Source organism: Bos indicus, chromosome 2 (genome assembly GCF_029378745.1).
Source record: "Bos indicus isolate NIAB-ARS_2022 breed Sahiwal x Tharparkar chromosome 2, NIAB-ARS_B.indTharparkar_mat_pri_1.0, whole genome shotgun sequence".
Taxonomy (NCBI): domain Eukaryota; kingdom Metazoa; phylum Chordata; class Mammalia; order Artiodactyla; family Bovidae; genus Bos; species Bos indicus.
In genome coordinates this window covers 30,128,485-30,155,504 of record NC_091761.1, presented here as the reverse complement: position 1 = coordinate 30,155,504, position 27,020 = coordinate 30,128,485, and the positions used below count along the sequence as shown (strand labels likewise).

At 39.2% G+C, this 27,020-nt stretch overlaps 1 protein-coding gene and 1 non-coding gene across 2 annotated transcripts in view; one reads left to right on the top strand and one right to left on the bottom strand.

Annotated features, from left to right (window-relative positions):
* SCN1A (sodium voltage-gated channel alpha subunit 1) overlaps positions 1 to 27,020 on the bottom strand; it is a 183,095-nt gene that overhangs the window by 134,540 nt on the left and 21,535 nt on the right. The window lies entirely within an intron of this gene.
* On the top strand, positions 8,658 to 8,764 carry LOC139179026 (U6 spliceosomal RNA). The gene has a single exon (XR_011563463.1). It is a non-coding gene; the product is annotated as a U6 spliceosomal RNA (small nuclear RNA).

The following is a 27,020-nucleotide window of genomic DNA, read 5'->3' as shown; positions in this document are numbered from 1 at the left end:
ATGGAATTCCATTGGAGCTATTTCAAATCCTAAAAGATGATGCTGTGAAAGTGCTGCACTCAATATGCCAGCAAATTTAGAAAACTTAGCAGTGGTCACAGAATTAGGAAAGGTCAGTTTTCATTCCAATCCCAAAGAAAGGCAATGCCAAAGAATGCTCAAACTACCACACAACTGCATTCATCTCACATGCTAGTAAAGTAATGCTAAAATTCTCCAAGCCAGGCTTCAGCAGTATGTGAACAGTGAACTTCCAGAAGTTCAAGCTGGTTTTAGAAAAGCCAGAGGAACCAGAGATCAAATTGCCGACATCCACTGGATTATGGAAAAAGCAAGAGAGTTTCAGAAAAACATCTATTTCTGCTTTATTGACTATGCCAAAGCCTTTGACTGTGCGGATCACAATAAACTGTGGAAAATTCTGAAAGAGATGGGAATACCAGACCACCTGACCTGCCTCTTGAGAAACCTATATGCAGGTCAGGAAGCAACAGCTAGAACCGGACATGGAACAACAGACTGGTTCCAAATAGGAAAAGGAGTCCGTCAAGGCTGTATATTGTCACCCTGCTTATTTAACTTATATGCAGAATACATAATGAGAAACGCTGGGCTGGAAGAAGCACAAGGTGGAATCAAGATTGCCGGGAGAAATATCAATAACCTCAGATATGCAGATGACACTACCCTTATGGCAGAAAGTGAAGAGGAACTAAAAAGCCTCTTGATGAAAGTGAAAGAGGAGAGTGAATAAGTTGGCTTAAAGCTCAACATTCAGAAAATGAAGATCATGGCATCTGGTCCCATCACTTCATGGGAAATAGATGGGGAAACAGTGGAAAGAGTGTCAGACTATTTTTGGGGGCTCCAAAATCACTGCAAATGGTGACTGCAGCCATGAAATTAAAAGACACTTACTCCTTGGAAGGAATGTTATGACCAACCTAGATAGCATATTGAAAAGCAGAGACATTACTTTGCCAACAAAGGATTGTCTAGTCAAGGCTATGGTTTTTCCAGTGGTCATGTATGGATGTGAGAGTTGGACTGTGAAGAAGGCTGAGTGCCGAAGAATTGATACTTTTGAACTGTGGTGTTGGAGAAGACTCCTGAAAGTCCCTTGGACTGCAAGGAGATCCAACTAGTCCATTCTAAAGGAGATCATCCCTGGGTGTTTTTTGGAAGACTGATGCTAAAGCTGAAACACCAATACTTTGGCCACCTGATGGGAAGAGTTGACTAATTGGAAAAGACTGTGATGCTGGGAGGGATTGGGGTCAGGAGGAGAAGGGGACGCCAGAGGAGGAGATGGCTGGATGGCATCACTGACTCAATGGACGTGAGTTTGAGTGAACTCCAGGAGTTGGTGATGGACAGGGAGGCCCGGCGTGCTGCAATTCATGGGGTTGCAAAGAGTCGGACACGACTGAGCAACTGAACTGACGACAAAATGAAAACTTAAATTGTTTTTAACACTGTAATGTTACCCTAGTTTTGGGATCTGATGTGATTCTTTCACATCATGGAGGATATGAATGATCCTTTCTTAGATAATATTGTTAGGCAGGAAGTCAGCCATGAGCAACAAGAGTGGCCGCCTAATCCCACTAAGCTATTTACCAACCCTGCCCCACATAGCTCCCAACGCTACTCCAAAATAGTCAGGGGATCAGAAAAACCCTCCACTGGCTGACTGTAGGGACCTTCCCCTCTCTGGCACATGTGCACACCTCTCACTATCATGTACTTAGGTAAACTTTGGCAGCCATTGGGCTCATTAACTGTTCATAAATATTCCATGAGTAGACACATCTAATTATAATAGACTGAAATATGTGCAGGATGTGTACAGTAGAGCCTCTTATTATATAACCTCAGTCAATGGACCGCATGGATTATGCAAATAAGCTTGCCTTAAAAACTCTACACCTCAGCCCTCCAGGGTCATTGCTTCCCTTGACCTGGCCCACCTCTCTTTTGAGATGTTCCCTCTTCCTTTATCTTCAATAAATTTTCTTGCAACAGGTAAGACCTCAGATTCTTCTTTGCAATCTTACCAAGAACCAAGGCTAACAGGAGGAGGGGTCTCAACCAGACTCTCTACTAACAATATCAAACCTATAACTACATATAGTTGAAGGGCTTCCCACATGGTGCTAGTGGTAAAGAATCTGCCTGCCAGTGAAAGAGAAATAAGAGATATAGTACATTGGCAGGAAGATAATAATCATAAAAGCATAAACCTCCAAAGGGAGCTGCAGGAATACTAAAATATATTCAGGTACCTCCAAATAAAATAGTATTAAATTGGTGGATTTGAAAGTGGATTGATTAGATTAAGGTACTATGTAGGCTTCCTCAATGGCTCAGTGGTAAAGAATCTGCCTGCAATGTTGGAGACACAGGAGTTGAAGGTTGGATCCCTGACTCGGGAAGCTCCCCTGGAGAAGGAAAAGGCAACCCACTCCAGTATTCCTGCCTGGAAAATCCCATGGACAGAGGAGCCTTGTGGGCTATAGTCCATGGGATCACAAAGAGTCGGACACAACTGAAGCAACTTAGCATGCACACATAATTGAAGGATAAATGAGAACTGTAAAATGATTACCATTTCCTTACTTCCCTTTCAAGTCTCATATCATTCAATACACTTGTTAAAGACATATTTTAATGGGAACTTTAAATCTCTTTAAAACTGTACCTGAATATCTAAGAAGAGTGTTATATGCTACTGGAAAGTGGTTAAAAAAAAAAAAAAAAAAGCAAACAGTGCAATAGTTTTGTGTAGTTGTTCCATGTTAATATTTGTGTTATTTTGTCTCTATTTCTGAAAGTAAGGGAAAATGTGAGAAAATGAACACAAACGGATATATTCTGAACAAATTGTGAGAGGAGGAGTGAATAAGAATAGTAAACCAACCTATTTCCAGCTCTACCCTCAGCGGGGACCCGGAACAACTGAAGGTGAAAGCTAAGGAGCCTACTGCATGAATCCACGCACTAAAATTGTTTGCGCCACATGTAAGTGCTGGTTGACTGAACTTTCATTCTGTGTGCACTACACAGGCAATGTGGGAATTCTGTTTATACAACAAATGATCTGATGATTATTAACAGTACTCTAAAATGCTTTATATTTTTAATGTGCTAGTTAAGTTTACCTCAAAAGTAATTATCCAATTAGAAAGAAACAACATTTCCATAACTGTTGGAATAATTAAATAAAAGTAAAACTCTGTGATGGAATACTATGGAGCCATTAAAATGATCTTTTTAAAAAATTTCTGACAGCATGAAAAAAATGTTTAAGATATAACACCTGATAGATAAAAAATTGCAAACACCATAGGAATCCTAAGAAACAACAAAAATTTCCCCCAAAACAACAAAAATAAAAATTATTTAGAGGAAAATATTACAGTGTCAAAAGCAATATATTATTATTCTTGTGGGCAAAAAAAAATCACACAGAAGATTATAAATTATGAATATTATAATCTTTATACTTTTAAAATATTCTAAGTTTTGTATTGGAGAAGGCAATGGCACCCACTCCAGTACTCTTGCCTGGAAAATCCCATGGATGGAGGAGCCTGGTAGGCTGTAGTCCATGGGGTTGCTGAGAGTCGGACACGACTGAGCGACTTCCCTTTCACTTTTCACTTTCATGCATTGGAGAAGGAAATGGCAACCCACTCCAGTGTTCTTGCCTGGAGAATCCCAGGGACGTGGGAGCCTGGTGGGCTGCCGTCTATAGGGTCTCACAGAGTCGGACACGACTGAAGCAACTTAGCAGCAGCAGCAGTTTTCTATAATAACTTTACTAATTTTTATAACTAAAAGAGGATAATCCTTGGATAATTTTTTTAAATTTGACTCAAGCAAAAAACAAAATACAACTTCAACAGATTAAATGGGAAGTAATGAAATTTCTCTGAATTAAATCAAGTCATTTTTAACTACAGTTAACAATAAGAAAAAAAAATTCAGAGTTACTTTGAAAAACAGCGTTTAATCATAGCATGTATGGACTCTGTGATAGGAGTTTGGAATTTGCACAAAAATATTAAGATTATTATGTGCTTAAGTATAGTTTTACCAATAAATATATTTATGAAAACATTATTTAAAGTATAGAATTGTCAGGTAATAAAGGTTTCCCTGAAATGTTTCTGTTTTGTCTCATTTTCCAGGCACCTGTGTCCATGGGATTTCCTGGCAAGAATACTGTAATGGGTTGCCATTTCCTACTCCAGGGGATCTTCTTGACCCAGGAATTGAACCTGCTTCCCCTGTGTCTCCTGCATTGCAGGCAGGTTCTTTACGGCTGAGGTAGGGTGGGGGTGTGTGTGTGTGTGTGTGTGTGCGCTCAGTTTCTCAGTTGTGTCCACCCTTTGTGACCCCATGGACTATAGTCTACCAGGCTTCTCTTCTCCATGGAATTCTTTAGGCAAGAATACTGGAGTGGGTTGCCATTTTCCTCCTCCAGGGGATCTTCCCCACCCAGGAGTTGAACCTGTGTCTCTTGTGTCTCCTGCATTGGGAGGCAGATTGGGATCTTTTACCACTAACACCAGCTGGGAAACCCCTACTGAGTAGTTAGGTGCCCCCATATGAACTAGGTAGTGGTGATCCTGTTACATCAGAGGATAGGCCTAAATGTGCTACAGAGAAGGTACAGCACATGAAAAGGAAGCCAAGAAATAAGCACAATAAAGTTCAGTTGGTGCTAGGATGGAAGTCTGTTCCAGGCACAGCCATAGCACAGAAAGGAAATGAGTCATTCTTGAGGGAAGAAGAGATCGTGGCTTTTCAGGCAGAGAACGCAGCAGCAGCAAAGGCCAGGAGACAAAAACAGTTCAGATATGCACAGAAATGCAGTATATCTGGGGGGCACATGGTAGAGTAGACAGACCACAGAGAAGAGACAAACCTCAACAGCTCACAGGAGCCAGTCATCCTGAATAAACTGAGCTTTTATCCCTGGATGTCACTAATACTTTTAAACAGTGGAGACTTGATGTGCCTGTTAGAAAGGTTACTAGTGTGGAGGGGAGGGAGGTTTAAGGAGGAAAGATGTGTATATGAAAAAAAGACCAATAGAAAAATTTTACATTGTTTTAGTTGAGAGATGTTGAAAATCCAAAAAGAGTATCAGAATATTTTTCTTTTATAATCTCTGGTTTGCTTTGCAACACTTCTTCCATTTATTAGAACTTACTGAGTTAAACTGATGATATGTGCAGCTCATATCACAGTAATGGAAAACACACTAGTATAATGTGATAAATACTTTCCTTATTCAGCATAACTTCCGGGACTCAGTTACCTGCATTAGAGTAGTTTCAACTAAAACATGTCCATAGTGTAAAAGACATAAATGTATTTACCATAGAAAAAGAATGATCAAATTCATCCTTGTCATATAAACTTTTGATCTCAGGACGTCTTTATTGCTAATATTATTGAGGACCTCCAAAAGCTTTTGTTTATATACTTCAGTCACTTCGTTGTGTCCAACTCTTTGTGACCCCACAAACCTCAGCATGCCAGGCATCCCCATCCATCATTAACTCCCGGAGTCTACCCAAACCCATGTCCAATGAGTCAGTGATGCCATCCAACCATCTCATCCTCTGTCGTCCCTTTCTCTTCTCATCCTCAATCTTTCCCAGCATCAGGGTCTTTTCAAATGAGTCAGTTCTTCCCATCAGGTGGCCAAAGTAAGGGTTTCACCTTCAACATCAGTCCCTCCAATGAACACCCAGGACTGATCTCCTATAGAATGGACTGGTTGGATCTCCTTGCAGTCCAAGGGACTCTCAAGAGTCTTCTCCAACACCACACTTCAAAAGCATCAATTCTTAGGCGCTCAGCTTTCTTCACAGTCCAACTCTCACATCCATACATGACCACTTGGAAAACCATAGCCTTGACTAGACGGACCTTTGTTGGCAACGTAATGTCTGTGCTTTTTAATATGCTGTCTAGGTTGGTCATAACTTTATACTAACATTTTACTTTATTGGAAATTAAAAGAGAAATCATTAAAAAGTTAATTTATAAATATCAGTAAGAAACAATAATATGTTAAAATAATAATTTAGGTGAAAAATAATCATAGCTCTAAAAGAAAATCTACTGAGTTTTTTCAATTTACTTTTAAAAGTTATTTTAATTATTTTATTGTCTTATTTTATAAATTTTCAAATCTCTTTAATTTTGGCTTAATGTCTAGATTCTTAAATCTGCTGCTGCATTCAATCTATTATACTTTACATTTTGGATGATGAAAATCTGGCCTCACATGTATATGGAATTTAAATTTTTCAACAGCCTTTTCAATATACATTCAATATATTGAATATATATTAAAAGCAGAGACACTACTTTGCCAACAAAGGTCCATCTAGTCAAAGCTATGGTCTTCCAGTAGTCATGTGTGGATGTGAGAGCAGGACCATAGAGAAGGCTGAGCACCGAAGAATTTATAATTTTGAATTGTGCTGCTAAAGAAGACTCTTGAGAATCCCTTGTATAGCAAGATCAAATTAGTCAATCCTAAAGCAAATCAACTCTGAATATTCATTGGAAGGACTGATGTTAAAGCTCAAGCTCCAATACTTTGGCCACTTGATGTGAAGAACTGACTCCTTGGAAAAAACCCTGATGCTGGGAAAGATAGAAGGCAGGAGGAGAAGGGGATGACAGAGGATGAGATGGTTGGATGGATCACTGATTCAATGGACATGAGTTTGAGCAAGCTCTGGGAGATGGTACAGGAAGGGAAGCCTGGTGTGCTGCAGTCCATGGGGTAGCAAAGAGTTGGACACGACTGAGCAACTTAACATCAACAATATATATTTCAATACATATTCAATAATAGAGTCTTAGAAATAGTCTTTGAAAGTTTAGCAAAACTAGACAAATAGAATCTGAAAATGTATCAATGAACTTGTATTGTGCTACATTTAAATCTGTTGGTTTATCTTGCACTTTGAATGGATCTACTATCTGTGTCTGATTTTGTATCATTATCCACTGCTCATTTGTAAAATACTGCTTGACTGAGTTATGCAGATCTTTGAAATGTGAATACCATGATTCATCACATCAGAAAATTCTTTGTTTTGAAGCTATTGAACTTATGGTGGAGATACAAGTTTTCCAAAATTCTAATTTTTCTCTCAAATGTTCAAATGTTGTCCTTGGTAACAAATATAGTAAATTATTTTTTCTTGAAATGACAGGCTCATTTCACTCAATTTCAAAAAGTCATCTGCCAGATAGCCAAGTCTAAATAACTACAATTTGTCAGTCATTCTTTCAAGTAAAAATGGTGTTCCATAGAAAATCAGCTAATTCAGCTTGCAACTCCAAGTAATTGCACAAGTGTTTTATTTATTATTTTTTTGAGTCAACCATCATCACACTTTTGTTTGTGGAAACTATTTTGTATGCATACTTCCCATTTCAGCACAAATAACATTAAAAAAAACAGGTGCACTTATTTATGTATCTAGGTGAAATAGAATTAATACTTTTTCCTGCTTCATCAAAGATATTTTTGCAGTAAATCTGGTTTTTAATTTTACTTATTTACTTACTTGTTTTTACTGGGGGTGAATGGTAGTGAAGACTACAGTGACCACAAGTACAGTTTGGTGCCACTGTTTTGATAATTGTTAAGGCTAACAGTTTTAATTGCTTTTGACCCTAAGTGCAATAATCAATACAGTGAAAAAGGCAAAAAATGTTCTTTTTATTATTCTGAAATACTTTTGCCCTGAGGGACTCCCTAAAAGGTTTCAAGAGAACTCAAGGAGGTCTGTGGGCTACATTTTGAAAATAACCACAGTCATGTTAACAATTTGATAAGGCTTACATGGGGGCTTATTGTTAAAATGGCTCATTATGTTGACCTCGCAAACAAAGGATAAAGTCACAGTGACCCTTGAGACAGCCGAATTGCTCAAATGACATTCTGTTTTCCCGCTGGCACCTACCTTCTCAAGGCTACGAGACCACTGGATGCCAGACCTCTGGCTATGTGACCGCAGGACTCAGCTACAGGCTAAAAATTAACCATCCCTTCAGAGAATTTTTCATTGGCGGTGTATAAGAAAGACCTCATCAGAAAGAGGATGCTGGTTCTCCTTAAGGGCTAGTCACCTCGTTTCCCTCTAATAAATTTCCTTTTCTTTGCCTGACTGCCCAGCTTGTTCTCTTTTTCTCTGCACTCGCTCTACACAATATTTCCATTTTTTAGATTACATTCTATATGCATCAAAGGGGCTTCCCAGGTGGCACCAGTAATAAGAATCTCCCTTCTGATGCAGGAGATGTAAGAGATGTGGGTTTAGTCCCTGGGCTGGGACGATCCCCTGGAGGAGGGCATGGCAACCCACTCCAGTGTTCTTGCCTGGAGTATTCCATGGACAGAGGAGCCTAGTGGGCTATAGTCCATAGGGTCACAAAGAGTTGGACATGACTAAAGTGACTTAGCATGCGTGTACACATCACAAGCTCTGAACAAACTGAGAATACAACTGTGGAAATATTTTCACATAACCCATGAGTGGAAGGAGAGTTAAAAATGAAATGCAAAATTCAAGGGTAAAATAAAATGCCCAGGAATGGGGAAAAAAAAAAAAAGATTGCTCACTTCAGCAGCAAGTATACTAAAACTGGACTGATACAGAGAAGATTAGCATCAACCCTTTGCAAGGAGGACACACAAATTCCTGAAGGGTTCCACATTTTTACACATGAAAAGATGCTCAACAGCACTAATTATTACAGAAAGGCAAACCAAAACTACAATGAGGTATCACCTTACACCAGTCAAAATGGCCATCATAAAAAATCTACAAACAATAAATGCCAGAAAGGGTGTTGAGAAAAGAGAACACTTTTGCACTGTTGGTGGGAATGTAAATTGGCATAGCCACTATGGAGAACAGTATGGAGGTTCTTTAAAAAACTAAAAATGGAACTACCATACCACCCAGAAATCCCACTATTAGGGATATAACCAGAAAAAAACTATAATTCAAAAAGACACATGAACCCCAATGTTCATTGCAGCACTATTTACAATAGCTAGGGCATGCAAACAACCTAAATGTCCATCAACAGCGGAATGGATAAAGAAGTTATAATACATACATAAAATGGAATATTACTTAGCCATAGAATGGAATGAAATTGGGTCATTCGTAGAGACACAGATAAACCTAGAGACTGTCATACAGAATGAAATAAGTCAGAAAAAAAATATTGTATAACACATATGTGAAATCTAGAAAGATGGTATTGATGATCTTATTTGAAAAACAGAAATAGAGACACAGACATAGAGAACAAATACATGGACATCAAGGAGGGAAACGGGAGTGGGATGAATTGAGAGATTGGGATCGACATACATACGCTACTCTGTATAATATAGGTAACTAATAAGAAAACATTGTCACCCTGCTTATTTAACTTCTATGCAGAGTACATCATGAGAAACGCTGGGCTGGAAGAAGCACAAGCTGGAATCAAGATTCCCAGGAGAAATATCAATAACCTCAGATATGCAGATGATACCACCCTTACGGCAGAAAGTGAAGAGGAACTAAAAAGCCTCTTGATGAAAGTGAAAGAGGAAAGTGAAAACGTTGGCTTAAAGCTCCACATTCAGAAAACTAAGATCATGGCATCTAGTCCCATCATTTCATGGGAAATAGATGGGGAAACAGTGTCAGACTTTATTTTGGGGGGCTCCAAAATCACTGCAGATGGTGATTGCAGCCATGAAATTAAAAGACGCTTATTCCTTGGAAGGAAAGTTATGGCCAACCTAGATAGCATATTCAAAAGCAGAGACATTCCTTTGCCAACAAAGGTCCATCTAGTCAAGGCTATGGTTTTTCCTGTGGTCATGTATGGATGTGAGTGTTGGACTGTGAAGAAAGCTGAGCACCGAAGAATTGATGCTTTTGAACTGTGGTGTTGGAGAAGACTCTTGAGAGCCCCTTGGACTGCCAGGAGATCCAACCAGTCCATTCTGAAGGAGATTAGCCCTGGGATTTCTTTGGAGGGAATGATGCTGAAGCTGAAACTCCAGTACTTTGGCCACCTCATGCAAAGAGTTGACTTATTGGAAAAGACTCTGATGCTAGGGGGGATTGGGGGCAGGCGGAGAAGGGGATGACAGAGGATGAGATGGCTGGATGGCATCACTGACTCGATGGACGTGAGTCTGAGTAAACTCTGGGAGTTGGTGATGGACAGGGAGGCCTGGCATGCTGTGATTTATGGGGTCGCAAAGAGTCGGACACGACTGAGTGACTGAACTGAACTGAACTGAATAAGAAAACACTGTACTGCTCAGGGAACCCTATTCAATGTTCTGCGGTGACTTAAATGAATGGTGGTGGTTTAGTCACTCCTGGTGGCTCAGATGGTAAAGCGTCTGTCTGCAATGCAGGAGACCCAGGTTCGATCCCTGGGTTGGGAAGATCCCCTGGAGAAGGAAATAGCAGCCCACTCTAGTATTCTTGCCTGGAAAATCCCATGGATGGCGGAGCCTGGTAGGCTACTGTCCATGGTGTTGCAAAGAGTCAAACAAGACTGAGTGACTTCACTTCACTTCACTTCTTGTGACCCCATGGATTGTAGCCTGCCAGGCTCCTCTGTCCATGGTTTTTTCAGGAAGAATACTAGAGTGGGTTGCCATTTCCTTCTCCAGGGGATCTTCCTGACCCAGGGATCGAACCTGCATCTTCTGCATGACAGGCAGATTCTTCACTGCTGAGCTACCAGGGAAGACCTAAATGAGAAGAAAAAGAAATCCAAAAGAAATCCAAAAAAGTGGGAATATATGTATAGCTGATTCACTTTGCTGTACAGTAGAAAAACATACAACATTGTAAAGCAACTATATTCCAATAAAAATTAGTTAAAAACAAAAAGAAAAAAAAAGGTGAGAGCAAAGGAGAGTAAGTTTTGGCTCCAGAGAAAAGAGAACTGAGCTGAGATTCCATTTTTTGTCATCTTATAGAAAGAGTTATATAGAGATCACCTTCTTCTGTTCTTTTCTTACTGATTTCTATTTAACTCAACTATGTTCAAACTTCCTTTTTCAAATTTCTTCAAAGGAAACTCTTGTCTTCATTCATATAGGTTGCTGATATATAATCCTCTAAATGCCTCAACTCACCTGAAACCTGAAACTTCAAGACCCAAGCAGCACAGAAATTATGGTACTCTAGACCTGAAACCAGCCTGTTGCCTCTTTGGTTTTGTACCAACACACTGACAGACATAGCCCAAAATATCTGGCCTTTGTAAATGGCATATCACATTCCAGGGTAATATCAAAACTGCTGCCTGAGGGCATTTGTCAAGTCTCAAAGTAACTCTTTCCAGGATTTTCAAATCCACTGAATTTCTTAGAAATATTTTATGTGACAGAATTCTTAGTTTTTCCTCCTCTTTGAATATATACTTAGAAACATTGAACTCTAGTTTCTTTTTATTCAATATTAATCTTCAATTTTTAATTATTAATATTTGCTTTAAAACAATCTAGATACTGTTACCTAAGACTTGTCATTAACCATCTATTCCTCTTCACACATAATCCTCCCACACCTTCAGCATAAATAATTTCATATCTCCAAATGCAACAAATATTAATAATTACTTTCAGTGCTCCATCCTGCCACCTCTGGCTCAATAGTATAAATTGCTTGTTTAATCTTGCCATCATTGGATTTGGTAATGATGTTAAACTTGTAACTTGATTCTTCCCAATTTGATGAGTTTTATTCTAAATGGCTAAGAATTTATATATTAATACATATTAGTATTTAGAAATTTTTGTTGTTGTCATTCTCAATCTGAGGTCAGTTCTTACTAAAACAACCCAGTGCAAACAGGAGATGCTCCATGAATGTAAGACAACTTTCCCCAAAGTTTGCTGAATTCTACAGGGAGAAATTAAATTACCAAATTACACAATTTTCAGAACAACACCCTTTTGAAATTCCAAAATTAACATTATGTTAGATCCTTTCCCAATGGTTATATACTTGTTACAAATTTTCCAAAAAGTTACAATATTATTATAGAGGAGTTTTGGGCTGATAAATTATTCAAATATTCAACTGTTTCCTTAATAACTTTGAGTTTACTATTTTTACTAGTGATATAATAAATACCTTTGTTCAAAAGGCTAATTCAGTTCCATTTGAAAAATAATGTATGCTTTTATGCTGACTTTTAAAGTAACACATGCTTAGAGAATTTGTACAAAAAAAACACTTTGATAAGTAAAATAAATTATTAACACTAATAATTCTGCATATGTAGAATTGTAGGGGTTATTTTATCCTTTATTATTTAATACTTTCTTTTTTGTTTTACATAATTAGCATGTACTAATTTTGTTATTAGAAAAATAAGATTTAATGTTTTATTTTTAAAAAGAAAATTGAAGTTGCAATCCCATAAACTGGAGAAACTGTTACATTATTTCCAGAGTTTTTTTTTTCCCTAAGCAAATATGCTTTTTTTGTTTTCTGTCTTCCATTGAGATCATACTAGGTATATATGATATATACTTTTTCATGTAGCATTATATCCTGAACAATTTTCCATAGAAGTAAAAATGCTCCTTGAAATATTATGTTTAATGGCTCCACAAGATCTCATTATTTGCATGAACCATGATTTATTTACTCTTTCTTCTTACATTGTGTATGTAGACTGTTTTCAGTTTTGTTTGGTGGAATTACTCTTCTTAAAAGGGGAATAGATTGGAGGGACGATCAGTCAAGGGTCCAGTTCACCCTTAACAAAAGGGAAAGATTCAGAGTCCCAAAGTGACCATTCAGATTCTTACTTCCTGGAATTTTAATCATAAAGCTGACTGTATTTAAAAAAAAAAAAAAAAAAGCCTGGAAACAGTTGACGTCAATCATCCCAGGAGACAATAGCTTGTTACAAAAAGCACCAAAAGTCTAAAATCTGGGCTGTCATAATTTTCCTTACTCTTGTCATTTCCAGTTTCTAGATTTTACCTACCCCTCCCGCTGTGAGCTCTAATAACTTCCCATGACGTTACTGATATACTTACATTAATGTCATTTCAAGTTGTGTCCCAACTGAGACTGAGGTTAGTTGAAACACTTTGAAATTATTTTAATAAGTGTCTCATGAATACCTCATGTTTTATATCCCTTTTTGTCACTTTTCTCATTGAAACAAGAGCCTTGGCTTAGTAAATTTATCAGAGATTATAAAAAGAGCATTACAGGCATATGAGCGGAATCAATGTCACCACCATTTTGCTTCTGTAGACTTTGTTATTCATCATGCCTCTTTAAATGCAAACCTAATTAATTGCCTTTATTTGACTATCAACAAAAACATAGATGGCTCCTTATTATTCAGCGGGAATAAAGCATGAATAATGAAAGACTACCATTAACAACAATTTGACAATAAAAAAATGACTGTCGGTTTCAATCATCTTTGTTCATTATTTTAGCAGTCGTAAGTGTAGCCAAAGACAACTACTATGGACTGAATTGTGACCCTTTCAAAATTCAGCTGGAAATAGGGTCTTTAAAGAAGGGATCAGATTAAAATGAGGCTATTAGGAGGCTTCTATTATAGTCTGACTTGTGTTTTATAAAGAGAAGTATGGACACAAAAAGAGACACTAAGGATGCACACAAATACACACGAGAAGGTTGCCAGCCTCAAGTCGAGCAGAGACATCAGAAGAAAACAAACCTGCAGAGACCTTGCTCTTGAACTTCTCGCCTCTAGAACTGTGAGAAATAAATGTATGTTGTTTCAGACATCACGTCTGTGGTATTTCATTACACAGTAGCCTCAGCCAACTCACACAACTGTCAACCTTATTTTAAAGACTCACTTCTATCTCAAGTTCAACGTTTTCCCCTCAGTGGTGTTTAGGAAGCAAACGATAACTAGTAACATATATTATACAGATAATGTTTGTCTGAATTTGGGAGAGCACGTGCAATATAGTAGAGATATTTTTTAGAAATAACTAGTAACTTTTCTCCAAAAATGTTAGCTCACTGCTGAACTGCACAACATTGCCTTACATTTCCAATTGAGTCACAAATGAGTATGTGTTAAATTATAATAAAATTTATAATTTTATAAATTATTATAAAAAATTTTATAATATAAAAACTTGACATAAACTTAGGCCAAAAAAGTGTATAACAGTTAAGAAGATAGAGGCCAGTTTTCTCATACTTTAAAGTTGTATGAATTCTCCAGAAGGGAGAATCTTACTGCATTTTCCTGGAAGAAAAAAGTTGCCCCTAGTACCCAAGGTATCAAATCATTGCTAATTGTATGCTAAAAACATGGATGCACTTAAATATGGAATGACCAACAGCATTACAACAAAATTCAGTGGGGAAAAATAGTCTTTCAAAAAATGATACTGGGACAATTGGATGGCAACACAAAGAAGAATTAAGTTGGCCCCTACCTCATGTTATAGACAAGATCTGACTCAAAATGGATCCCTAAATACAAGAGATAAAACAATAAGACTCAGAGGAAAAAGAGACGTAAATTTTCATGACCTTGGATTAGGCAGTGGTTTCTTATGTATGACATAAAAAACACAAATGACAAAAGAAAATATTAAAGCCAAAGATTATAGACACATCACCAAAAATTAAAGCCACAGTTATACAGAGAGCTTCAAAGAAGGAAGAGACAAAGGGTTTTATACGACTTACAGTGATAAACTAAAAAGCAAGGTTTATGCTAAGAAGGGGCTTCCCTGGTGGCTCAGACGGTAAAGCGTCTGCCTGCAGTGCGAGACCGGGGTTCGATCCCTGGGTTGGGAAGATGCCCTGGAGAAGGAAATGGCAATCCACTCCAGCACTCTCCATGGACGGAGGAGCCTGATAGGCTACAGTCCATGGGATTGCAAAGAGTCGGACACGACTGAGCGACTTCACTTTCACTTCATGCTAAGAAGAGAAACACACATTTTCTGGAAAGGAACTACAATGTTAGCAGGTAACTGAGAGAGTGGGAACAAATATAAAAAGGTAAACCATTAGAAAGTGAACTTTGACACTATACCAACAAACGCTTTTAATGTAGATAAACATGAGATCAGATCAGTCGCTCAGTCGTGTCCGACTCTTTGCGACCCCATAAATCACAGCATGCCAGGCCTCCCTGTCCATCACCAACTCCCGGAGTCACTCAGACTCACATCCATCGAGTCAGTGATGCCATCCAGCCATCTCAGCCTCTGTCGTCCCCTTCTCCTCCTGCCCCCAATCCCTCCCAGCATCAGAGTCTTTTCCAATGAGTCAACTCTTCGCATGAGGTGGACTTTCAGCTTTAGCATCATTCCTTCCAAAGAAATCCCAGGGCTGATCTCCTTCAGAATGGACTGGTTGGATCTCCTTGCAGTCCAAGGGACTCTCAAGAGTCTTCTCCAACACCACACTTCAAAAGCATCAATTCTTCGGCGCTCAGTCTTCTTCACAGTCCAACTCTCACATCCATACATGACCACAGGAAAAACCAGATAAACGTGAGAGTGGATACTTATGTTTTACTGTATTATTTTAAAATCACATTAGTATGAATTCATGTGCAGAAAAAGATTTGTTCAAACTCTCCAAATACCTACTGTGTCGTGACCCCTCTAGGGGACATACTGATTTGGTTTATGTCTGCTCCCAGGCCACATCTCCTCAATTTGGTCATTTCAGGGGGGACGTCCTGAAGTGCAAGCAAAACTGACTAGGTGACAAGGGGTGTTTTTTATTTTAACTGATAGTTTATAGCAATCTAACCGATAATCTCATTCAAGCAAGTTTTTTTTTTTCCATCAAAGAGTCTTTTAAATATTTTTGAGCCAATTTCACTGCATACTAGGAACTATAGGATTCTTCACAGAACTTTACACATTGTTAAAACTTTGTGTGTGTATAGAAATGATTCTATTTAGTCTTTTTTTTTTAACCTAGTAACTTGTTATCATTAAATATAGGACTTATATTGACTTGACATTGTTCCTTGACTTTCTTTCTTTTTTTTTTTAATAAAGGCCAGGGACAATTAGAGCCCTAAGCATGCTCATTAAGACTCCACAGATCTGGCCCCATTTCCTTCCATTTCTTCTGCACTCCAATCTCTCACAAGACAGGTGCCATTCCTTATATCTGCCAGGTGTACTCTGCCCTTTGGGACTTCTCTTCCCAGATTGCTCTTCTCTCACCTCCTTCAGATGAAAATTATTTTCTTCACCTCTCAAACATTGTTTTTTGTCTCTACATGCTGCTTTTATCCTATGGCTCACACCGCCTTTTTTTTTTTTCTTTCTTTCAAAGAACATGTATTTGCTATTATTTCATCACACACTGATTTGTCTACTAACTCCATCTTTAGACTGCAATCACCATGTGGGTAAGACTTTTATTTACCATATTCAGCACCTAGAATAGGGATTCTCCAATAGTACAGAAAGGCACATTTTAAAAAAATGAGTAAATGAAGTAGATACAGAGAATTACTCTAAACCAAAGTATTTTGAAAGTTTGGTATGTAAGAAAAGGGATAAATTATAGCTGCCATGTACAGATGCCAGCAACCAGTCTCTACTACGTGGGCTAAGCTCTCATTCTACCATCACATGGGTGATATCCTTATCCTTATTCTGCAGCCAGGAGCACAGATCCAGCAGCCAGATAGCCTGGTTTCAAGTTTGGGCTCTACCATCTGCAAACAAGCTCAGGGCAAGTTAACCTCCCTGTGCTTCCTTGGTTTCCTCATCCATAAACTGGTGATTAATAATAGCACCGACTTCACAGAATTCAATGAGAAAATATTTTGAGGTGCTGCTTAGAATAGTGGCTGGTAAATGCTGGGGCTTCCCAGGTGATACAGTGGTAAAGAATCTGCCTGATCCCTGGGTTAAGAAGATCCCCTGGAGTAGGAAGTGGCCACCCACTCTAGTATTCTTGCCTGGAAAATTCCAATGACAGAGGAGCCTGGTAGGCTACAGTCCATGGGGCCACAAAGAGTCAGACACAACTGAACACACTCAGCAACAAAAGAGTAAACGCTGCATATCTTTGTTAAATAAAATAATTACTAAATGAGAACCTGGACAAAAGAGAAAGTTGGGAAAGCACAGTTTGGGACAGTTTGGGGAGATTTGGCTCAGTTTTTTTTTTCCCCTGACTATAGCCGCTCTGAGAATCTCTTCCCCACTCCTACCCTAAGGCAGTACTGTCTAAACTGATCTGTGAAATGTGCTTCAGTGACTACTCAGAATTTCAAAGGGAAGTGATTACTTTACAGATCCTAGTCCCATTGACTGAGTCTTAGTCTGCAGCCTCCCCATAAACTCTCCCTCCTCTCCTCTCCCATCCGAGGGAGCTGGGACATCTAGCATGTGCTCTTGGTATTTACAGGGAGGCAGCGATGAATTCAGCCTCTCCAACTAACCAGGAGGAAACTAATACCTTGTGTGACACCCTAGGGTAATTTTTACAAGGATGCTCTTCTGTGTGAGAAGAATACAGAGAAGAAACACATAAATAATGTAATAATATGCAAAATATACATATCTCCTATATAATAAACCAATATTTCTTGTGTTCTCCCCCATGGACTATAGCCCACCAGGCTCCTCTGTCTGTCCATGTAATTCTCCAGGCAAGATTACTGGAGTAGATAACCATCCCCTTCTCCAGGGCATCTTCCCCATCCAGGGATTGAACTCTGTTCTCCTGCATTGCAGGCAGATCCTTTACAGTCTCAGTCACCAGGGAAGTCTTTCACTTTCGCTGCGTTATATACCAATATAAATTCATGAGGACTGCTTGGTTTGTACTGTCCTAGAGGTAACTCTAAATGAACCCCCAATTTTTCCCTTCCTTGTCTGCAACATCCAAAGAAGATGCTCTTCCGTTATTGCTCTCTGAATCTCTGGGTTCCCAGACAGTACCCTCTACACAAGGAACTGAAATAGGAGGGAAGGGGGCAGGGCACAAACTTTAAAAGAATGACATAGCCCAAGGAGATGACAGAAACTGATTAGAACCAAATAAATCCAAAATCCAAGACGGCAGACAAGTCAACTTCCACCAGACCTTGAGCCTCAATATATGCTCATTGCAACACATCAGCAAGCTAAATGATACATCCACAGGCACCACGACAGTTCCATGGCCAACAAAAGGCCAAAAAGTGGGCAGTAGCCCAATTCCTGGAAATCTGCACCCTTGCCCCAAATAGTTGGAATAATCCTCCTACCCATTAGCCTATGAAATTACCCAAGAACTAAAAACTAACTAATCAATGTTTCCAGGCAGCTCTTGCCTTCTGAAATGGCCTACACTCTGTCTGTGGAGTGTGTTTCTCTCTAAATAAATCCACTTCTCACCTATCACTTTGTCTCTCACTGAATTCTCTCTGCAATGAAACTTCAAGAACCTGGGCTTCATTAAATCCTGAAACCTGTGTTCTCACTTAAAAGACCATGGGTTCAAGTTCCAGTCAGAGATTTGGTTGGGTTCAAGTCCCAGTTTGAGGTATGCAATTTCAGAACTAGCACAGTTCTTACTGGACTCCTTTGGATTCTAGAGTTTTAATATCCTGTGTTGGTGGCAATAGTTTTCTTCTGTGTCTCTGGTCTGTCTCTTTGCCCCTGGCACCTCTGATTGGTAAAGCTGAATCCTAGCTGAGATACCCAGTGCCTTCTGGGATATGGTATAACTAATTAGGCCTCCAATTGTGCCTTTCCCTTCCGTTCACAGATGGAGAAAACCTCTCGACCATGTCTTAAAGGGAAATAGTCCTAATAATTGAGTCTCCAGATGCCAAATAACTCAGCATGGGGGGCCATGTAAACAGAGACTATCAATATTGGCAGCAAAATCCAACATATTATTTTTATCAGTATGTAAAAATACTGATAAGTACTAGCTATGCTTAAAAAGGTATTTGAAAACAACAGGCCAACAATGTACAGAGGGAAGAGAAAAAGCCATAAAACTGAGCTGCAGTAAATTTCATGAAAACGAATTCCTTTGCTCAGTTTATGTGATAATAACCAGCTCTGTTACAAGGTTACCTCATCCTCTCCACAAAATTGTTTTCCCATAAATCTCAGTGGCCATCCATTCTGTCTACACATTCTGTTCCTAAAATAGACACCATCTAAAAATCTCTTCAAGAAGCTTTGTGGAGGAAGGCCTAAACTGCAACACTACACCTGCAAGAGGGATGCGATGGCCTGAGGGCAGTTACAAAAGCCGCGACCGCAAAGGAGAGGCTTAAAGGAGTTTTCCACCAAAGTTATTGGGCTTCCCAAATGCAGAGATGAGGGGAAAAGTGTGAGACCCTGGTGTGCATGCAGGAGTTCCAAGTTGCATCTGGTGTGCCAGATATTGTAGCAAACAGGAAAGGTAAGCGACCCACTGCTCTGGAGGACAGAAATGAAAGCAGGGATAGCCAACCTCAGCATGGAATTTTCCTATTTCTGCTTGGCATCAGCCTCTTGGGATGATTGAAAGTGCTTAATGGGGAAATATGTTCTGTTACTACACTAGCACATCAGAAATACCACATGAACCTGAAAATCCATAGAAAAAAGAAGCCACATTTTATAGGTGTGATAGCAACAGCGTTTGGCAATTTGCAAGTTTGCTACAGCGCCTTAGAAATATTGAGTCTCATGCACATATGGAGAGGATGTTACCCGGCTTTGGCTTTAATCCTTTCCTGGGACATGTGAAAAAGCAACTACCACCACTCTCTTTTGGACTCATTTGCTAAAGAGGAGTGACAACTGTCACAGAGTCACTGAAGGGAACAAAAAGAAATCCGGGAAGTAAATGTGGCGGGGGTGGGGGGCTGTCTTTAAACAAATACCTCAAACAGGTAGGAGAGAGGGGATCCATGAGAACAAGGATCTTTGAAAAAGCCTCCAGTCCACCCAGAGACCTTTTCTTGTGCTGTCTGTAAAACCAACACAGTTCACACTGAGGACTGAACAGGATCTGCAGTATCACTGCAGCTAGTGACCTCTGTGTAATTAAAAGTAACTCAACCTTCCCCATTTGGCATTCCAGGAAGAAGGGCTTCTTTCCCACTACCCTCCAGCTCCTTTATTACCATGCTCAATCCGAGTTACAAAGAATAAATCCTTGTCCTGCTCTGGCCCAAGGTAGGCGGCATTTCTCCTCAGAAGCCCAGCCTCTGCCGAGGAGGCTCAAATCCCTGCAGTGCTAGGTTCCAGCCGCGGTCCCCGCTGCTGGCTTTCTTCCTGTGGGGTTAACTTGAGATCTAATTTTTGCTCCATCCTTAGGAACACTCTGACCTCTATTTACAGCTCCGCTTATCCAGTTCTAAAGCACCGGTGAAGGAGGAGGGGGCTTCAAAGGGAGACTTTGAATAGGACGGAGGGTAGCAAAGGCAAGAGCTGGCCAGGTGCCAAGCTATTTCAGGCCAAAGAATCTCCTTGTATCAAAATGCTGAACAGCAAGACAAACCTGATTTCAGTTCGTGGAAGGTGGAGAGAGGAGGGGGGAAGGGAAGGGGAGGAGAAGGGGAGGAGAAGAGAGGGAGGAGGGGGACCCGTCGGTCCGAATTCACATACAAAAATGGACTTCCTGCTCTGCCCACTGTATTTCCACGGTCTCCCCAAAAGAATAACTGGAATGAACATGCCTAAGATCGCGACGAAATAAGCAGATGGCTTACCTGATAAAAAGGAAAATTACCCATCTGCAACGAGGAACAGCATCTTCCAAAGATCAGATGATAACGTGCCTTCAGTTGCAATTGTTCTGATTCTTTCTTGCAAAGGTGACCAAGTATTTACGGGGACTGCAGTCTCACTGTGGCAGGACACACACACACAAACACACACACACGCACACATACACACATGCACCAGAGACCTCTGCAGTATCCTCTCGGCTTCATCCTCGCCTCACTCTATGGTACCTAATACAAATCAGCAAATAGCTTGTTTAAAAAAAAAAAAAGTCGAGGTAGCACCTTACATTACATCGCCATCTAGTGGTCAAACATTAAATATTTTTTTACCAGCCGGAATTCTGTGTTCTTTTTCAACCTCTTTTCTCTCAGCCTCATTTCTCTCTTCCCTTTGATCTCTCACGATTGCTTTGTCTGTTTCCTCTTCGTTTCTAATTTCTCTATCAAATAACTAATGACTCCAAGACGAAAAAGTTTAAAACTAAATATAGTTTTTTTCAAGTCCAACAAATGACTTTTGTGTTGTTTTTGCATTTTATTTTTGTTCAAAAGAATTACTTTATTCTTACTATGAATCTTTTACATAACCTGTGAATAAAACTTTGTCTTTTTTATTCCCAGAAGAAAATTAGGAGGTCATTTATGACAGATCAATGGCTTTCCAATGGGGATCTACTTGAAATTTTTTCTCATTTTTAACATGGTGTTTTAATAGCAGGTTCTGTATTATAGTGAAGAGATCTGAGTGCGAAGTTGTGTTACTACAAGCTCAGTCCTCATGAGTGTGTGCCTTTGACAAGTCCCTGAACTCTCTGAGAACTTGCATTTCCCCACCTTTATTTGTTGTTAAACAAGATTATACTCCCATTCTATGGTTCTATTATCTTTTACTGCAATATATTTCCACGGTTTTTAGACATGACTAAAACTTAGTTATAACAACATTTTAGTAAGCAAATATATATTTTGACTCCAACTAAGTATTACCTATTGATAGAATTATGAAAGCCATGTGTATCAGGTTTTCCTAAGACAAGGGAGAATTCATGCTAAACTATTTATAACTCCAGGAAATGAGAGCACAGCTTTCTGTGTTATAAACTGTACTTTAAAAATGAACAGTCTTTAGCATTTGGTCATGCGTATGCTCACAATTAACTATGTGTAGATTAGTCGTCTGGCTAATTTGCAGTAAATATTTCATCCTGGTTATCTGTTATCTAATCCACTTCTTATCGATAACTATCTTGCCTTATTATTGATAATTATCTTGCAAAGAGTCAGACATGACTTAGAGAATGAACAACAACAATCTTGCCTGTGCTTTATCATTTATTAAATGACATCACCTTCAATATTTAATTATTCTATTCCTTACTATAAGACAATGTGGTAGATACTATTACTATTATTAAAATTATTCCCATTATACATTTGGGAATACTGAGGGCTTTCTGAGCCTCACTGAGATTTATTCAAGGCTGCATCTAGCTTGCAAAGTAATAAAACTAAAGTTTTTGGTCCCAAAGTCCATTTGTTCTATACAACATACTCAAAAGTCCTCTTTTCTTTCCCTATTCTAGAATCACAGGAATGTAATCTGCATTTCTGTGTTCACAAGACATCTACTAACCCTTATGTATAAATTACTCAAGGGCCTATCTTCTCATCTATAAAAGAAAGAAATCAAGATTATTTCCTGCTCAGCTCAAAAATCCTAAACTTCCATGAAGGCCAGTCAAGGTCGGATGAACACTGCAAATATATTCAGGCAATTCCTTGGTGATCCAGTGGTTAGGAGGCAGTGCTTCCACTGCTGGGGCCTGGTTCCACCCCTGGTCAGAGAACTAGGATTCCGCAAGCTATATGGTGTGGGTAGATAATGTTCTTCAGTCTCTGGTAGAGTCTGGGCAATCTTGAAAGGAGCTGGAGAGACAGGCGACTGAATGGACCAAGGTTTGGTAAATAATTACTGGGATGTTAAGAGATGAAGAGAAAATGGGAAACGTGTGAACTAACAGGCAGACTTTTAAAATCTTTAGACTAACTTGTTACATGAGAATGGTCCTTATGATTTAGACAAAATAAGGACACCCCTGACCACATGCATTCATGTTTTATAATTGCTTATTATAGCTTATTATAGCTGTGGGGGCCAGTCCTCGCTCACAATGCAGACTCAGGAAAAGTAGACCAGGGCACTGAGAGAGAGGAGTTACGTAGGCATGGAAGGGGAAATAGTGAAAAAAGACAGTCGGAATCATCAGAAAGTCTACAAATAAATGTTGGCAAGGATGCGGAGAAAAGGGAGCCCTTGTACTCTATTGGTGACAATGTAAATTGGTACAGCCATATGGCAAACAGTATGAAGGTTTTTTTAAAAAAAAAAAAAACAAAAACAGAACTACCACATGACCCAGTAATACCGCTCCTGGGTATATATTAAACTAAAACTCAAAACACTAATCTGAAAAGATTCGTGCAAAGAAGATGTGATCATATAAACATGCATACACAATGGTATAGATACACATACATACTCAGCCATAAAAAGAACAAAATTTTTCCATTTACAGTGACAAAGATGGAATTGGAGAGCGTTATGTGAAGTGAATGGAGAAGGGAATGGCAACTCACTCCAGTATTCTTGCCTGGAGAATCTCATGGACAGAGGAGCCTGGTGGGCTACATTCCATGGGGTTGCAAAGAGTCAGACACGACTGAACAACTAACACGTTAAGTGAAATAAGTCAGACAGAGAAAGATAAATGTGTATGATATCACTTACATGTGGAATCTAAAAACTACTACAAACTAGTGAATATAACATAAAAGAAGCAGATTCACAGATACAGAAATCAAACTAGTGGTTACCAGTGGGAAGTGGGAGGTACAATCTGTTGAACGTAAGACAGGCTCAAGGACATATTGCAACCCCATAGACGATAGCCTGCCAGGCTCCTTTGTCCATAGGATTCTCCAGGCAAGAATACTGGAGCGGTGCGCCATTCCCTTCTTCAGGGGATCTTCCTGATCCAGAGATTGAACCTAGGTCTCCCACATGACAGGCAGATTTTTATTGTCTGAGACACCATGGAAGCCCAGCACTAACAGGGTCAAGGATATTTTGTACAACATGGGAAATAAGCCAGTATTTTGTAACAACCATAAATGGAAAGTAACCTTTAAAAATTGTATAAATTTTTTAAAAAATAAACAAATTTTTAAAAGACAGCCAGAAAACACCTGATGACTTTCTGTTTCTGACTCTAGTTTTTTCCCAAATTGAGATACTTTCCTGATTTGGGGTTCCATGATAGTCACAAATAAACTCCACTGTTGCTTAGTTGAGCTTGGTTTCTGTTCCTCTGTGGAGTTCTAGCCAGTTTCCTCACTGCAGGAATCCAAATGCCCAAGCCCTTGAGAGTTCTCAAGTACCGCTCATAGCCTGGACATCTGACACACCACTTATTCACTTCAAGCACCAGCTAGAAGTCAGGCACTTTTTCAGACACAGGAGTTACATCAGTGAACAAACTAGATCAAAATCCCTCTACCAGTGGAGTTCATTAGATAAATGGAAAGGTGTACCATTTTCAATGCACACATCACCCTTCCACCTCTGTATCTTTGTTCATAATCTTCACTTGACAGAGCCTCCTTCCATCTGTCTGTGGAAAATTCTACCAAGGTTCTAGGTCACATATTCTTTTTACTCTAATGTCTTTCTTGTTTTCTCAATAGGGAAGATCTCTTTTCTTTTGTTAATTACAGAACAACTTTGTATTTTACATTGCAGAATATGGCTATTTGTTAAGCTGAACACACTGGGCATATGAAGTTAAATACATTTTCTGACAGACTCTGGAAAAATAAGGCCAACATCCTATCCACTGAACAATGAGTACATTTAATGAATAGCTTGTCATTCTGTACACAAGATTTATAGTTCATCAGAGATGAACCAGTTGAACAACATTGGTAACTTTAAATATTCCTTATTTTAGGCCTGGCATAAAGACAAAATGTGAGATGGTTATTAAATCATCTTAGTATACACTTAAATGCACATATTCCTAAAAGTTGGCTAAAGATAAATTAAAATGTATATATATATACCTATGGCTGATTCATGTTGAGGTTTAAACAACAAAATTCTGTAAGGCAATTATCCTTCAATTAAAAAATAAATAAATTTTTTAAAAAAGATGAATTAAAATGAATCTTTATCTGTATTCTTTTATAACACTTCAGCTCTTTTTCCCTTTGGCTTTCTGCTGACAGTTTTATGTACATATCTTATTTGTCTTCCAGACTCTAAACTCCTTGTACAACCAGTTTTACATTGCTTTTACATTGGTTTACATTATCTGTGATTGGAAGTTAGTTTATTGAGAGATAATTTTCTTTCCCACTGTTACATTTCCAGTTTCAAAGAATGACAGGGTCATTTCCCTCCTTCCCACCCTGAAAGCTAGCCATTACAAGAGGTCCTCTGTAATCTCATCTTAGAAGGTGGAAAGAACATACAGGCCATCTCCCATGTGACAACACTTCTTCAACCTGTGAATACATGGACTTACTAAACCAGTTAAGAGGTCTGGGCTGTGTGCCTTTCCTATGAGAGAGTTCCTAGCAAGGTAAAGAGAATGAAACCATGAGATGCCCTTTACTCCTTGAAGCATTAGCTCTGCCATGAGAATTGGATTGTTCCTTTGGAAGAGCTTTGTTGGGGGCCAGTGGCAGCAATTCACTGCTCAGTGCCCAATACAGAAAGGGAATATTGTAATGGGACATCACCACTGTCAATAAATCTTAGATGTGAAAGAAAAAGAGGAGTCACTGAGGTAGAAAAAGTCATGCTGTTTCTTTTTGCCTGTCAGTACTGAGACAACCTGGAAAATCTTCTGCTGTGATGAGAACTCTGCAAGAGTTCAAGGAGAGAACTTAAATTGGAAGGCTGAAGAGTAACTAATATCTCAATGTAACTAATTGTAACTAATAACTCAGTGTAACTAATATCTCAATATTATTTGATGTTTTCTTGCATAAAAAATAAAGGGAGACGTTCCCTGGTGCCTCAGTGGTAAAGAATCCTCCTGCCAACGCAGGAGACATGGATTCAATCCTGGAAGATCCCACATGCCATGGAGCAGCCAAGCCCAGGCCCCACAGCTGTCGAGCCACTGTTCTAGAGTCCAACTACTGAGGCCACACTCCGCAGCTACTGAAGCTTGTGTGCCCTGGAGCCCATGTTCCGTGACAAGAGAAGCCACGCAATGAGAAGCCCGCACACTGCACCCAGAGACCAGCCCCTTCTTACTGCAACGAGAGAAAAAAGCCCTCGCAGCAATGAAGAACAAGCACAGCCCAAAGTAAATAAATATATACAATTATTTTTTTAAAAAAAGAAAATAAAGGGAATTTGTTGCCAAAACATGCTGCCTGACGCCCAGCTCTTGGAATTCTGAACCTTTTTCGTTAGCTGCCTTACAAAGAGAATAAATTCACTCAGTTAACTTGGGGCCTCACAGGAAGAAGGGGATAACTCTGAATCATTGGCCGAAAATTTCCCTAAATAATGGTCAAATCATTATGTTTTGAATATTGGATTCCATTGCTCAGAGTTATAAATGGCATTCGGGTTTTAAGGCAGAAGTGTTTCTAGATTCTCCTATAATTTGTATGGGAATCTAGGCTCCAGGAGCTGGGTTCCTTTTTGAAAGAAAGGAATCCGGATGCTGGTGTCTGGAGTTGAACCTGGGCAGTGGTCTGACCTTGGGATGGTATCCCCAAAGATATAGTGGTAATGCCATACAGACTGTGGGTGGTAACAGGACTTTTGATGAAGTGAGTGAGTGATTCCAGCATGGATAGAAAATAGCAGAGTCAGAATATGAACCCAGACTTTATGATTCTAAATCCAAAGGACCACTGTGTTATTACCTGGCTTCAAATCCTGGCTTTGCCCTTGAGAATGAAACATGGAACTCAGCTAAGCTCAGTACTGATGTGATCCCGTGGTTAACATCATTTTCCACTCCAGGGCTTTGCTTCTATAGATAGGAGTTTCCCAGTCCTTTTTTTGAACATGCAACATTCTGCAAAGATTTACTACCCATTCCTTGCTCTCTCTCCCAAATGTTCACTAACACATTGCCTTTAGCAGCCACTCTTTTAGAAATAGAAATCACTTCCTAGCAGAAAATAATTAACTC